Genomic DNA, 16,000 nt, shown 5'->3' with positions numbered 1-16,000 from the left:
CAATAGTTCGAAAGCTGAAGACATCAATGGCAAAGGATAACAATTCTTCACCAAGTGATGGCATTTAGCCCCTGATAATCTAAACAGGGTCTAAGCGAGCATCCTTCTTCCCTGCAGGAGAAGAGGAAGGATGGATGAGGCCGGCTGCCAGAGAATCATTGATGTATTTATTCATGGCCTCCCTCTCAGGAGCAGAGAGCAAATATAACCAAACTTGTGGGGGAAAAGTACCAGGAAGCAGATTGATAGCACAACCGTAAAGGCGATGAGGAGGAAGGGTCGCGGCGCGGGACCGACTGAACATCGTCCTCAGATCATGGTATGTCACAAGAACTCTGGATAAATCTGCCGGTTCATTCAGAAACGAAACACAAGACTGGACAGAAGAGACAATAGAGTAAAGACAATGGGACAGAGAATACGGACTCCAGGTAAAAACAGTATTGGTTGACCAGTCAATGTGAGGATTGTGCATTACCAACCACCAGTGTCCTAACACCACCGGTGCTGACGGAGACTGGACCAGGAGGAAGAACAGCTGTTCAGAATGGTTGCCAAAGATGAGGGTGAACGGTTTGGTGGAATGGGTGATGATGGCCAGGGGTGTGCCGCTGATGGAGTATGCCATGATGGGCTTGACCACCGGAATCCGCCATCTGGAAGCCGTGGTGACATCCAGGAAATTCTCCTCCACTCTGGAGTCCACCAAGGCAGAGACAGAATGGCTGGTCGGTCCGTTCTGCAGTTAGGCCGAGCTCTGCCGAGAATTCTTGGAATGATGAGGAACAAGAGAGGCCATTGTCCCACATAATGGTTCCACACTCACCGGCCCTCCCGGACAGGTGCGTTATGACGAAAGCCACCTTAGCTGTCTCCGAGGGGAATGCGGAGGGCTACAGTGAGAAAAACAGTGAGCATTGAGAGAGGGATGTGCGGCATTACTCCGCCTCACCTGAGTATGGAGCAGGAGGGTTGAGACAGGGTTCCGAGTGTTCAATGCTGGGTGGAACCGCTGAGGCCGGTGCGGGAGCTTCCGTAGTGAGACCAGTATTGGGAGGCAGGTGAAGTTGATTGAACCAGTGATGTGAGCTCGGGTCGGGTCCTGCAGGCGACCCAACAAAACTCCCTGCTTAGTGAGTGCAGACCAAAGGTTAATGTCCTCTGCTGGATCCATCCTAGCTAGATTGTTCTGTCAGAAGATGAGACCAGAGATCAAAGTGCGGAGGCAAAATAACAGACTTTATTAAATGTAACACAGCAGAGCTGGCAAAGCGTGATGAAAGGACCCAGCACAGGCTGCATCGTGGAGATGGAGAGTGTGTTCGTAGGCTTGTGTGTGTTGTGGTAGTGTGGAGTGCAGATCCGCGAGGAATCCTCTGGAGAATAGGGTGTTCTGTGTGCATTGTGGTAGTGTGAAGAGCAGATCCACGAAGAATCCTCTGGAGGATAGTGTGTTCGTAGGTTTTTGTGTGTCATGGTAGTGTGAAGAGTAGATCCAGTGTAGAGAGATAACCGATAAGGAATACTCAGGGGAAGCATCAAGGCGAATGATGCAACCAGCAGGATGGTAACCACAATCCGGGCACTACGGTGAAGACTGGCAACCAATATAGAAAATGCTCAAAAGGACCGACTAGGGCAGAGAGAGTGAGTGGTAAGTAACTAAACACACAACAACAATCTAGCAATGAACACGATACAGAATGGGGTAAATATAGGCAAAAACAAATCACGATCACGTGCCGCTCGTCCACTGAAAGTTGGCATGATCAGTGTTCCCGTGGAAACAATCAGGGTTCCCATGGAAATGGTGATTCCACAAGCCAGCGGCACCTGAAACACATGAAGAGAACATAAACACAAATGGAACAAACCGGCGGACTCACCAAGACCGTCAGATCAAGGGCTGCGATGTTAGGATCACATAACCAGCTGAACACTACTTTCTTTATCGCAGTAACTTCCCTGTTATTGGAGAATTTTACTAATGGATTAAATTAATCATGAATGACTGGGAATAGGGAATTTCTGCAGTGGAATTGGTAATTGAAATCTATTGTGTTTGAATGATGCTGCTTCCACACCCCTAGGTGCCAGTGTTAGTCCAAGACAACATAAAAAAATTACTAAGAGCACCTTTAATAAGGCTCAAATTATATTGTATGTTATCAGTGATGTGTAAGTTACTTAAAAAATAATCCACTACAAATTAGTAATTACTTTTCTAAAATTGTTAAACAAAGCAAAAAGTTAAAACTTGTAAAAAAAAAAAAAAAACAATTTCCTGATTACTTCATTTACACTTTTCACAGGAAAGTTTTTGTTTTTCCAATCACACAAAATAATATTAAATAATAAGTATATTTCCTCCTTGTTCATTGCTGCATGCAAGCCATACACTCAGCACCATACTTATTATTCTTCAGCTTTCACAGAAACAAAAAAAGACAAAAATATGAACATACAGTAATTCATATTTTTAATATATTCTACATAAATGATATTTCAGAAATGTGCTTAAGCCAATTATTGTTCTTAATTGTAAATCAGTAACTGTAATCTGCTTACAAGAAGTTTAAATGTGGTGTACTTTTAAGTTTTTGACTTAAAATTAATTAGATTATAGTAGTTAATTACTGTAATCAGATTAGACCCAACACTGGATATCATAAAGCATTATCATTAATGTTATTAAAGTCACACACAAAAACAAAAAACAAACAAAAAAAGATCAATATTATGGGCAAAAACAGACACCCAAAATAGCACATACTATTTCTTTATTTGTTACTTCTTTTTTGTTTTTATAGGTTTAACAAAGGAAAAAATACAAGTAAATAGAGTCCAAAACTTTGAAGCTCCAAAAAGCACATAAAGACTGCATAAAAGTAATCCATACAACTCCAATGGTTTAATCCATGTCTTCTGAAGCGATCTAATCGATTTTGGGTGAGAACAGACCAAAATTTTACTCTTTTAATGCTGTCTCTGGGAACCATTATGATTTGAAGCTCAATTACACTTCCTTGTGCTTGACGTATGCATAGAGTGCAGGATGGTGCTAGGAAGTGTAATTGCGCTTGAAATCATGATCGCCAAACAGACTTAACTTTTATAGATTTTTAGTGAAAAAGGAGTTACATTTTGGTCTGTTCTCACCCAAAACCGACTGGATCGTTTCAGAAAACATGTATTAATCCACTGGAGTCATATGGATTATTTTATACTGCCTTGATGTGCTTTTTGGAGCTTCAAAGTTTTGGCCACCATTCACTTGCATTGTATGGACCTAAATTTCATTTGTGTTCTGCTGAAGAAAGAAAGTCATACATATCTGGGATGGCATGAGGGTGAGTAAATGATGAGAGAGTTTTCATTTTTGACTGAACTCTTCCTTTAAGTAACCCCAGGAAACAGTTGGGAATCACTGCTTTTAATGATGGTTCAAAGAAGGAAATGGGGGAGGAATAGGGGAGAATAACTATATAGTCTTATGATTAGAGTAATGAGGAAGACAGAGAAGGAAGAAGTCTGGGGAATAGAACAAAACGAGATAGGAAATGTGAAACAAATGAAGTAAATGTGAGTTGAATTTAATAGAGGGCTTGTTGTCTCACAACTGTTTACATGGTCAGAGGGTCAGAAAAGTCTCTTGGATGCGGATTCCCCCCCGGTAGTTCTAATTAAGATCTCCACCTCTCGTGACTCAATTATGATGAAGCAAGCGTTTATTATTGGAGAAAAACTGCCTTGACTAATGAAAGTTTCAGGCAATATCCTGAGGTATTTCCTGTCACTGTTTTCTCGCGCTCTGTTCTCTCTCTCCAAGCTTCTCATGTCTTTTTGCTGTCAATCAAACAGCATGTTCTCCGCCCCTCTTTCCCTTGCATTGCTGTTTTATCTTTCTCTAACCTACTTCAGCAAGTCAGTCTCAGTTTGGATAAATTGCTAGCTATGTCTGTGTTAAGGCAGCCATGCTTTGATGCCTGTGTCTGTTACTGTACAGATAAGGTTTTCAGCCCATTCCTCAGAGTCAGAAGATGGAAGCCAATGAAGTTAAAAGTAAACAGAATGATCAAAAACTTTGCTTTGCCTCTGTCTCAATGTAATCGCATTATTAATCGTAGGTATTCATACGTAAAGTGTAGTTATGGCGCACATAAATTAGTTTACATTTTGGACAAACACTGATATGTATGGACAGTCTCTAAAACCTAAACGCTTTTAAGAATGTAAATAACATAAACTTTAAAAATTTATAAATTTTTTAAAGGAATTCATAGATTGATGATTTTAGTGTATTTATAATAAATGATTTGAATAAAATGCCATTTGCTTAATTTGACTTTATAGCTGTTTTATTTTATTGTATGTATCAATGTCTACCCAAACATACAAAAATGGACATGTACACTTACATATGAAAATACAATTGAGATCATATAGATTTTTCTTAAACTTCTTTAAGTAAAAGTGTTTGAATCTCGCTTTAAAACATCATGTTTAGGAATTGATTGACCGTTGAATTGCTATCTAGTTTTGTTTTATCCTGATATTTATCCTGATTGATTTGTAATGTGTAATCTACTGCAGATTAACTTTTTATTCTTTCCTTAAGTCTAAAAGAACTTCTTTATTCCTTGTCTGAACACATTTTACAACATTGCACAACAAATCTCATCTCCATCAGTGATTGATGGGTTTCTTTGACAGCTCCTCTCACACTCTCTCCAAATCCCTTTTACTAAAATCAGGAACTATTTGTCTTGATTGCATGCTTGCTTCATGGTCCATATGACACTCCATCTCTGCTGGGGTCTAGTGAGCGATGACGAGCTCTGATGCCTCTTCCTGTAATCCATCTAAGGCTGAAGCAATCCATAAACTATTGGAATTGGAAGACTGCCCTTCTCTGGAACAACACTCATGTGATGGTGCCTGCCATCAGGCTAGTGATGCATAGACTCAGTGTGTCCTGGAAACTCACCTCAATGTCTGGTAGTAATGTATTACTGTTGGCAGGCAGAGCATACACAAGACTTTCAGGAGATAGATGGCTGTTTGCAGAGGCTGCTGGGACTCGGCAGGATGGATCTGTGTCTCAGTCTTCCGGGAAGGTGTCTCTAAGGGGGATGAGGAAAGTGCAATAGAGAAATAGTTTAGGTGCTGCTCAGTCAGAAGTGTGACAGTTATTGTTTGGAGAAGGAAGAGGAGATGGTTTTTGACATTTTATTTAGAGAGACAGTTGAAAAAGAAAAGGAAATTAATGGGAGAGATTTATGTCTCACACATAAGCACCACAGCGCAACACAGAGCACTTGCCCAAACCACTATGCCATGGCTCCAGCCAAAATGAACTGTTTTATTAATGGCCAATATTTCCATCCATTCATCCATCCATCCATCCATCTTCTATAGCCGCTTGTCCTATGCAGGGTCGGGGGTAGTGCTGGAGCCTATCCCAGCTGTCTCGAGCCGAAGACAGGGAAACACCCTGGGCTGCATTTCCCAAAAGCATCTTAAGCCTAAATAGATGGTAGAAACCATTGGCGCCAATAGCTTCTACGAACAACTTAAGCTTGCGATGCTTTTGGGAAACACAGCCTTGGACAGTTGGCCAGTCCATCACAATGGGCAATATTTGCCTATTGAAATTATTTTTGGGGGCATTTTTTTGTACATTTATGTGTGCATTTTTTTTTTTTTTTTTTACAATTAAAAACACACATTTCGTCCAAGTACTTTAATTAAATCAATTAATTTAAATGCATTCTCAATATACTGTAGACAATTATGGTTCTATCTATAAAATCACACCAACATCAAATATGAAAGTATTCACAAGACATCATAACTCTATAAATGCTCTGCTAATATATTATAAATAATTGGCATCCCTATTTTAGATAATCGGCCTACAGCTCTCTGCTCTTTACAGTCACAGTAGATTTTGATGTTATCACTGTTTGAAGTTTTTTCTTCACAATTACAAGTTTTTTCAAAAACCACTTCAGGTCACTATGGTGTAGAGGGTACTTTTTGAAACCTTTGATATTTACTTGTATTTGCCTTAACTGTTTAGGAAAAATAATAATCACAAAACTGAATTCTGGTTATTTAAGAAGTACAGTTTTCAATTGTCACACACATTTTTAAATTAAGCAACTTTGCAAACAAATGTGGTTTTTGCATATTCATTGGAACATATGCACAACAGAAATGAGAATTTGATAACATTTAACAATAAAGTTGTATTAATCGACATTAGTTAACTACATTAGTTAACATGAACTAACAATGAACAATACAATACTTTTACAGCACTTGATAATCTTGGTTTATATTAATTTCAAAATATTCTAATACATTTTTTTAAATAAAAGTTGTATACTGTATGTAAACATAAATAATACATAATGAACTAACATGAAGCAACAAAGAACAAATTAACCTCTAATGTACTAAGATTAATAAACACTGTTATAAAACATTGCTTATTGTTATTTCATGTTACCTAATATTAACAAATAGAACTGATAATTCTTATTACTTAAAAAAATGGCTTGAATTTACATGGTTTAATCATGTACATCGTTCCACATAAATCAATTAAGTTACATGAACATATTTTTTCCTCTTGGTTTAGCTTATAATTCTTTGTTAGAAAACATAACTTGTTCACATAATTTCAACACAGTAGAATAAAGTTATCTTCAAATTACCCAGTTAAGTAGTCTCAAAATGATTTGATATGTGTCCCTAATATGATTAATTTCCTTAGTTTTACATAATACATTAGTTTCACATTACTGATTTATGTTGTAAAGTTATGCAACTTAGCTTACTTTTAGCTATCAAAAGCATACTTTAGCAAACTAAATGGTAAGCAGTAAGTGAGTAAGTCTCCCTCTTTTCTCATCTTGCTCAAAAATACATAAAAAAACAACTTCTCTGCATCAAGTCCCATGCAAAGCATGCTGGGAACTACAAATTCCCTGCCAAAATCCACTTGCCCATGTTGTTGAACATAGTTGATTTTTCACATTCACCCTACATAATGTAATCAAGTAGGCATATTTTAGTGAATTACATTAATCAAAATAACAGAAAACATGTTTAGAAGAGAAACACAATTTTGTTGTGTAGATCACAAATAATATGATTTAGTAAATTGGCCAACCTGCGTTTTCAAGTGGTTGTGATAAAATTCACATTATAAAACAGATAGTTCCAGTCCTCAATGCCACTGGTCAACAGCTGTGCTTTGTTCATGATAATGCACAGTTCTGACCTCTTCACAGAACGTCTATTTGTCACACCGCAGCACACATAGCTGACAATTATTCTTGTTGCCTAGCAGCATTGAGTTTACTGTTTACTGTCTGGGACTATTTTTTGTAGTGGAAGGATGGAATTGAATGATTTTAATAATATATATAATGTAATCGAGCCGAGGGCAAATGTTCATATATATTATGAACATTTGTCCTTGATATTTTTATTATGTGGTAACCATTTTATAAAAGCAATGAGGCACTCAAGGCTGTGCAATATTGTGAATATAGTCACGGCTGAAGGGGTTGCAGGCACTCCACTTCACCTCGAGCCTGTAATGCCGCCTGTATCAAATTTGATATGCTATTTTCTAAAGACTGTGCATCATTAAAATAATCAAAATGTTGCTAAAAATCCTTTTGTCTGCAATGTACTATATGTCTTCCGCCACCTGGTGGACGTTTCTGGGCATTTCTTGATGGAACAATATTTTTTAAAAATGTCCCAAAAATTTTCACTTTTGTATTGCAAGCATTTATATATATATATATATATATATATATATATATATATATATATATATATATATATATATATATATATATATATATATATATTATTTTTTATCTGAAATCTTTGCTAATTTTAATAAAGTAAAAGTGATAGTAATGATTATATTGTTACTGATATTTTAAAAAGAGCTTTTGCTGAATATATGCAACTTGTGCTTGGTTAAAATTTTGCATATTATTTTATTGAAAAAGCCAGTTGAAATCCATGTATCAAATATAATACAACAGGCTTTTGAGGTATATCTCTCAATCCCCATTACATTCCATGAATGTAAAAAAATTACAGAGCTTCTGACATATACTTTTTATAAGATATATTTAACGTGTGAACTAATATTTCTGTGTAATTTCATATATGCAGCCTGCTCTGTCAAGCTATTATGATGTCATCTTACCATAAGTTCCTGAGACCCAGCAAAAAATGTTGTACAATTTCCCTTTTTTAAATGTCAGTGTAGTGTTTGGTGCATAAAATACATATGATAAAAATTGTTTATTGAATTTTTTATTCATATTGTATTTGATGTGCTGAATTGAACTCTGATACATTTCAATCCATATTTATAGACCAAGGAGAGGAAGTTGTCATGGCCAAACTCTCAAACATTTGGTATCTCTGAAAAGTCCAGGGACTCCTCTAATAATACCCCAAGATTTACCACTTAGCATGTATGGGCTAAGAAAAACTTAAATAACAAATGTCCTACACAAAAATTAATTGCTGGGCCTCAGGAGGATAATGTATCAAATATGATAAATTAATTTTTAAATTTTTTTTTTTTTTTTAATATATATTTAAACTATTTTTTAAATAGTTTGTCTAATGGTACTAAAAACAGTTTAATATCAAAATATTATAATTTTCTGACAAATCTTTCATATGTCAGGCTTTACAGGGTAAAATAATAACAAGGAAATACACGTAAATGGTAAAATGTTTTTGGTTTGTTTGTTTGATAGCAAATCATCAGGCCACATCAGAGTGTCTTCCCACACCTCTTCTTTCTTACAAATTTCTCTGGAAGCAGAGATGTTTACTGAAAGCCAGGCTTCATTTGCTTGTCTTGTCATTTGTCATCTCAATAAAGAGGTGGAAAAGAAAAACACATCAATTTTTTCTAACAATGTCCTCAGCGAAAAATAACCTTCTGAAGTGTCTGTCTTTATTGTGGGTTAGTAAAACTGAATCTGTTGTATCACTAGTATCTCAGTGGCTCTGTTTCGCCATCATGTTATTCCAAGAGTTGTGTTTGTGCACTATTCAAAATAAAGATGAAAAAAAGCCATTGATTTAGGCTTTGCCTGTGAGACCTGTCCTTGATGCAGAAGCATATCTGTCTCCAATCCAACTACATATTCCCTCACTTTCAGCTGAATATTTGCATCCAAGCTCCCTTTTCTGTTTCTATCATGAACATTTTGTATGCATTTTACCTGAAGCTAATGGAAATCCTGTTAGCATCTAATAGGAGGTACAAGCAGAACCAGTCAGGAACATTTTGTGATCAAGGTATTTTTATTTATTGACATGATAAATTTAGAGAACACGTTTAAAAAAATGCACGGCCAATTCTGTTCCACAACCATCATAGAAAGAGAAAACAATGAAAGGAAGGCAGGACATCTCACAAATGTCAGAAATAGACAGAGTAGGCTGAAATCACTGAGCATGCCAGTAGGGAAATAATGTTTCCAATTATTGCCACAATATGAATGCTGCATATACAGTATACATAAACTACTGTAAATATACTTACATTACATAATGCACACAAAAACCTTTACATGCATGTACTTTATATGATAAATACATGAATAATCTCTTTATATAATTGGCAGTTCATGTCAAAACTTTCATTTTATCTTTTTTCTATACAATGAAAGTGAGTGGTGACTGAAGCTGCCATTCTGCACAATACCTCCTTTTGTGTTTCACGGAAGAAAGAAACTTATACAGGTTCGGAACAACACAAGTGTAAGTAAATGATGACAGAATTTTCATTTTTTGCCACCCAAGTGTATTAATAGTTCTGTGTCATCTACGCTGTGAGGGACTGAAAATCAATGGAAGTATTTCATATTTATTCAAGCTTTATCCAAGTGGAACAGAGCTGGTCAAAAGCAAGTGCCAGTAGGTGACCCTGAAGGGCTAGGTCTCATTAAATCTTTATCCTAGTGTGCATGTGGTCTACCAGACTCTCCTTCAAAGCATTGTTTCCTGTAGCATCAGTCCAACAGAGACTCACACAGAACAATCAATGTAGGAAAATCTCTCCAAGTGTGGGAAGTTAATGGCCCTGCTGTACTCAGCATCAGATTTTATCAATATAACAAATGAGTACAGTTAAGACTTTTCACAATATCAAACTATCAGACTTATCTTTTATATAAGATAAGCATTAAGTGTTTAAACATTGATGTGTTGAGTTTGTGGAGGTTTCTTTTCTTTTTCTTTTTTTTTTTTTTCTGAAAATAGACTTTCATTATTAATCAGTATACATTAAATCAAAACTTACACATAAGGACAATTCACACAAAAATTACAAATCTATCATTATTTACCCACTTCATATTGTTCCAAACTGGTATGACTTTTTTTTCTTTCATGAAACTGAATTTATGAAAAACATCCTTTGATTGACTTCTGAAGACTTAGACGTTAGCGCATGAGTCATATGGACCACTTTTATGATACCTTTAAGTATTTATTTATTCATTTATTTATTGTTATATACATTTTAGAGCTTGACAGCCCAAATTCTCATTCACTTTTATTTTATGGAAAAGAGTGGCCAGGATATTCTTCAAAAATACACATTTCGTTTCCCCAAAAGAAAGAAAGACATTCGGGGTTGGAACAACATGAGGGTAATTAAATGCTGATTTCCTTTTTTGGGTTACTTTTACTTTAAGACAGCAGCAAATAACAAAAGCGCAACAAATTGCCATCTGACAAGAACATGAGGGTGAGTAAATAATGACAACATTTCCATTTTTGGGTGAACTATTCCTTTAAACAAAAAATGTATAGTTTTGTGTCAAGGACAACAAATGAACTTCCCCACAAAGTTCAAACAAGCAAAGTCAACTTATTGGCTCAACAGCAGACACAGTGCTAAAAGCCTGTTTGTTTTGCACGTTACATGAGCTCATTGATGGAAAGGCCACTTGTGACAGATAACACACAGGGGACCGAACTGGAATCAGTTAGGACAGATCATCCGAGGTGAGATGTGCGGGGAGACAGGTGACAGTCTCAAAGCCTGGGGTTACTGGATTGAGCGACAGGACTGTGTCTCCTCCCCAACACTGCAGGGTGCATAACGAACTCTCGCCTGAGATTAGGTGTTGGAGATAGTGAATAGACAAGTGTCATTTTCATTTTGAATCAGATGCTCCATCAACACCATGAAAGGAGAGAAGGTTAGCACTCCCCTTGACAAGGATGAAAGAGGAACTACTGACGTGCAGTACACACCAACATACACCATGGGCTATTTTAAGAACGCTATAAGCCATAATCGCAAAGTCAGTGGGCATGGCCATGAAGTTTTGGTATTTTCGTGCAAGCAAAAAGTCCAGGCACAAATGGGATTGGCGAAATCATGTTCACAAAGTGCTAATGGGCAGGGTCAATTTAAGTGCAATTTAATTCTGAGGTTCTTCTCCGTTATTATACTGTATAGTCCATTCCCTGTCAAGTACCAGCATTGTATATAAAGACAGCACATTCATAAGAATTTGGAAGAGTAAATGGGCTGTATGCAATGAATTAGAAGAATAAAAATGTGGACTTATGTTCTTTTGTGCATTAACGTCCTTGTTATACGTCAGGCATATCTCTTGTGATGCTCCTTTTGTACGCATGGAAAATGTGGTTCTCGTCAGGATTTGGATTTACACTCTGTTGAATTGTAGAGAATGTAAGTATTATTAATAATATTGATCAAGTGACACACAAATCATGGCTAATATAAATAGTGACATTATTGGCCTTCCAGAGTATAGACTGTGGATTTTTGCATGAAGGTCACTTGAAACATAGCCATTGTCAAACATGCCTTTTAATAGTTTTTAATATAAATTGAAAGAAATCAGCCCATGGACTTCTAAGAGCACTGATAACATGAGGTTTGACACAACAAGTCATCCCAGATGAGTGTTTGCTACAGTTACTATATGTAGTCTACTCTGACCTCTATTTGTTTGCTGCATTACCCTGAAGACCCTTGGTGGCATCCTGTGGGAAATAACCAAGTGAAAATAAACACTGTCGAGCACTGTGTTGAAGACACTATGTGATTTAAAATAATAATAAAAAAAAAGAAACGGCTCACTGCCTCTAGAAAACATCCATTTTGCAAGTGGTTGCATAACAGACAAAGGCAGGACAAATGAATATGGTTTAAAAGCTTTTTTAGTGCTGCAGTATATGTTCATTAGCCTTAACAGCTCTTCAGCGCTGCAGTGAATATCAGCACTTGTGTCTACACAGAAAGTACTTGATGCAGCAAATAACATCCCTCATTTTAAGGTCATTGGTCCATGATGAATGTATCAGCAAAGTGAAAATTTTCTGCACTGTTTTTGCTTCATAACTTTCACACATCCCTGCTGAAAAGACCAGCTTAACCACCATGCAAACCCATGCACGAGGCTGGTTTATGCTGGTTAAGTGCTGGTCTAACTGGTGAAGCTGATCGACCAGTATGGTTTTTCTGGTAATGCTGGTAAAAAAACAGTTCACCCAAAAATGAAAATTCTGTCATCATTTACTCACCCTCATATTGTTCTAAATCCACATGACTTTCTTTCTACTGCGGAACACAAAAGGGGATATTTTAAAGAATGCGCAACAGCTGATTTTCATACAATATCAGTCGATAGTGACTTATTTTAAAGCTAAAAAAAAAGCACCCAAAAGTGTCATAAGAGTAGTTCATGTGACTCATCCAAGTTTTAAACTGTCCACAAATTAAGTCATTATTAACCATAAAATTAAATCAAATCAAGTCAATGTAAAATCATTGTAAAACTGCGAACAAATCCAAAATTGTGACACGTTAATAACATCAAACCCCATTGGTTTAATGTTATTGATGCGCTGCCATATACTGTTTACCCTGAGTGTGTTTACATGCACAGCAATATGCTGATAACTACCAAAAATCTGCTTTTATTAAAAATCTGACAACGCAAGAAAACCATGTTTACAAGTGATCTGAAATCCTCAGTCTGAGTATTCTGTTTTGACGTCAAAACATAAACAGACATGCTCACACACTTAACATTTGCTCACATTGGAAAAGCCAGTGAGAATGCTTGTAAAGGTGTTTTCAAGCAATGAAAAATCTACATGTGTGAAATGAACAAAAATCTACATCTGCTTTTTAGATTTGGCTTAAACTCTTTATGACTTTACCCCGATAAAGGAAAGCCATTTAAACCATTTACATTACCTTGCCCGTTGTCGCTTATTAAGCATTATCGTGTAACATTGTGCATGTAAACGCACTCAGTGATTTGATTTGATTTCATTCTGCATAATTAAGTCATATGGATTTGGAACAACATGAGTGTGAGTAAATAATAACAGACATTTTCTTTTTGGGTCATTTAAGCTTGTCACATAGCTTTGTTGGAACACCAGCACATCAGTATCTCATGTTGTGGACCAGCTATGTTGTATTTTTTTTCCAATAGGAATACCCAACCAAAGCATTTGAAAGTGTGTGTCGCTAATCGTTTCTTTATCATTTTAATGGCTTTATAATGGCTAAATTCAGCACTCAAGGGAAAGGATTATTCAAATTCCACAATGAATGTCTCTGGGTGCCTTTGATGCCCTTGAAACACTCAGTATTGAGTCCAGTGGCCTCAGGTAAGTGTTTTTGAAAGATACTAATTTCCATAACACCTAAAGAAGTAAAACAATGTAGTAGCCACTTCAGCATGACTACCTATCCTTGTCCAGCAGGCGTGTAATTGGCTGAATGTTATCTGAATTGTTGGTAGAAACTGTGTCTGCAGTGCTGCTTAGACTAATTGGATCTTTAGCTGATAGGAGTCTCGATGACTAGCCAAGCAAGACAACTAGGGGCTCAGTATTGCGGCAACTGGACAAAAACCAGCTCCTATCTTTCATGTCCAATGATGAGAAAAAAGGCAGTTATGTTGATCCACCACCTCCTTCCACCATGAATACATTTCTGTTAGTGTTTTGTCCCATCATTTTTGGAAGGTAAGTTTTATAAAAAAAATAAATAAATAAATGCAAGTGTGTTATTAGCCCTTTACACATTCTCGGGTTGGTAATGTGAAAGTAAACTACAGAAAATCATTTTTTTTTTTTTTTTTACTTTTATTTTTTGTCCCTTTCCAAAAGATTAAAAAACAAAAAAAAAAAAAACAGAGAGGGATGGATTACGGCAGTCCACAGAGAGAAATATACCAAATTCAGTCACACCTTCAGCAGCTGTATATGAAACCCCATCGCAGCAGTATTGACAGGTGTTTTTTTTATTTATTTTTTTTTTTTTTATTATTATTAATGTCAGGGTAATGTAACACAAATTATAGTGATATAAATGTACATTAAATAATTAAAAAAAATTGAAAATAAAAAGTTAGTGTAATGCTGATAAATTAAGTTGGAAATGCCTCACAGTCTATAAAAATTGTCAATTTCTGTGCCACAAGCGTCATCAAACAGAGTTGAAAAGATTCTGTTTCAAGAACACTTCCCTCTGCCATCGGTTGGTAAAACAGATTTGAAATACATGCACCAGCTAAACAACTGGCATTTAGATTAATAAGAATGCTATCAGATAGCTCTCACCTGGTATTTCAAACCTTCTTGTATCATCCATATAGCATTGGATGCTACATGGTGAATGTAACAGAATGTAACAGAATGAGTAAACAACAATTAACAAGGATATAGAAGACATTACCGTTTATGAGTAACTAATTATTGTAGTTGCTATATGCAGCCATGCAGCAGGTAGCAGGAAGCAACAATCATTCTAGAGGGCAAAAAACATATTAAAACTGGACACATATGGGAGATGGAAACCATCAAATTTTTATTTTACCAATAGAAATAGCTTTTCGTTCATCTATGACAGTCCTAGCTCAGTAACAAAGTGGCACCCCAAAGATTTTTCCTACTTTTATGATCACAGTGCGACGAGAAAGTATGCTGAGCCGGCCCCAGCTGGTGGGAAGCAGAGATTGTATTTGAGAAATAAAGAACGCTAGCATGGAGTTTATGTATGTGGAAAAGATCATAACCATTCAAAGTTATCATTCTTCAGTGACCTTTGTGCATTGTTGGCATGGAAATGCAGATCATGAATGTTTAACGAGAAAAAGAAACTAATAGGAGACCCGGGATGACACTAGCTCAAAGTCGCAGGGTTGAAAGGACAAGCGGCATAATCAACCCTGCCAGAACACAAGGAGATGGCAGAGAAAGGACGTCACACATGAGAAGAGGTGCTAGTGGCACACATTGATGAGCTTTTGCATATTCACACACTCACAGACATGTAAAAAACATAATGTTTACCTACACATGCATCGCTTTGCTGTAGCCAGAGATAAGGCACAACCTGGAGAGAATTTTTTTTTTTTTTTCAATATTCAAGCTGAATCTCTTTTCCTCCCTAGGTTTTGAACCTTAAAGCCATGAACCAAATCTCAAAGTTTAACCACTCTGTTGCTAAATTTAGCCAGTGTGTAGACAAATTGTCATCATCTTTGCAGAGCAGAACAAGGATCTTAAATCTTTAAAAAAATGAAAATGTTCTCATAATTTACACACCCTCATGTCATCTCAGATGTGTATGACATTCTTTCTTCTGTAGAACACAAACAGAAATTTTTAGAAGAATATCTCAGCTCTGTGGGTCCATGCAATTCAAGTGAATGGTCGAAGCTCCAAAAAACACATAAAGGCAGCATAAAATAAATCCATACAACTCCAATGGTTTAATCAATGTCTTCTTAAATTATCTAATCGATTTTGGGTGAGAAACAGACCAAAATGTAACTTCTTTTTCACTGTTCATCTTGCCATTACAGTCTCTAGGTACAATCATGATTTCAAGCTTGAATACACTTCCTAGTGCTTGACACATGCACAGGGCACT

At 36.4% G+C, this 16,000-nt stretch overlaps 1 non-coding gene across 1 annotated transcript; it reads left to right on the top strand.

Moving 5' to 3' along the window:
- Nucleotides 1-11,248: 11,248 nt before the first annotated feature.
- LOC127412537 (U6atac minor spliceosomal RNA) lies at nt 11,249-11,350 on the top strand. Its single transcript, XR_007892439.1, has one exon. It is a non-coding gene; the product is annotated as a U6atac minor spliceosomal RNA (small nuclear RNA).
- Nucleotides 11,351-16,000: the final 4,650 nt, after the last annotated feature.

The sequence above is a fragment of the Myxocyprinus asiaticus genome, chromosome 21, assembly GCF_019703515.2.
Source record: "Myxocyprinus asiaticus isolate MX2 ecotype Aquarium Trade chromosome 21, UBuf_Myxa_2, whole genome shotgun sequence".
Lineage (NCBI taxonomy): Eukaryota > Metazoa > Chordata > Actinopteri > Cypriniformes > Catostomidae > Myxocyprinus > Myxocyprinus asiaticus.
The sequence above is the reverse complement of the archived record's forward strand: the minus strand, read 5'-3'. Positions and strand labels throughout refer to the sequence as shown.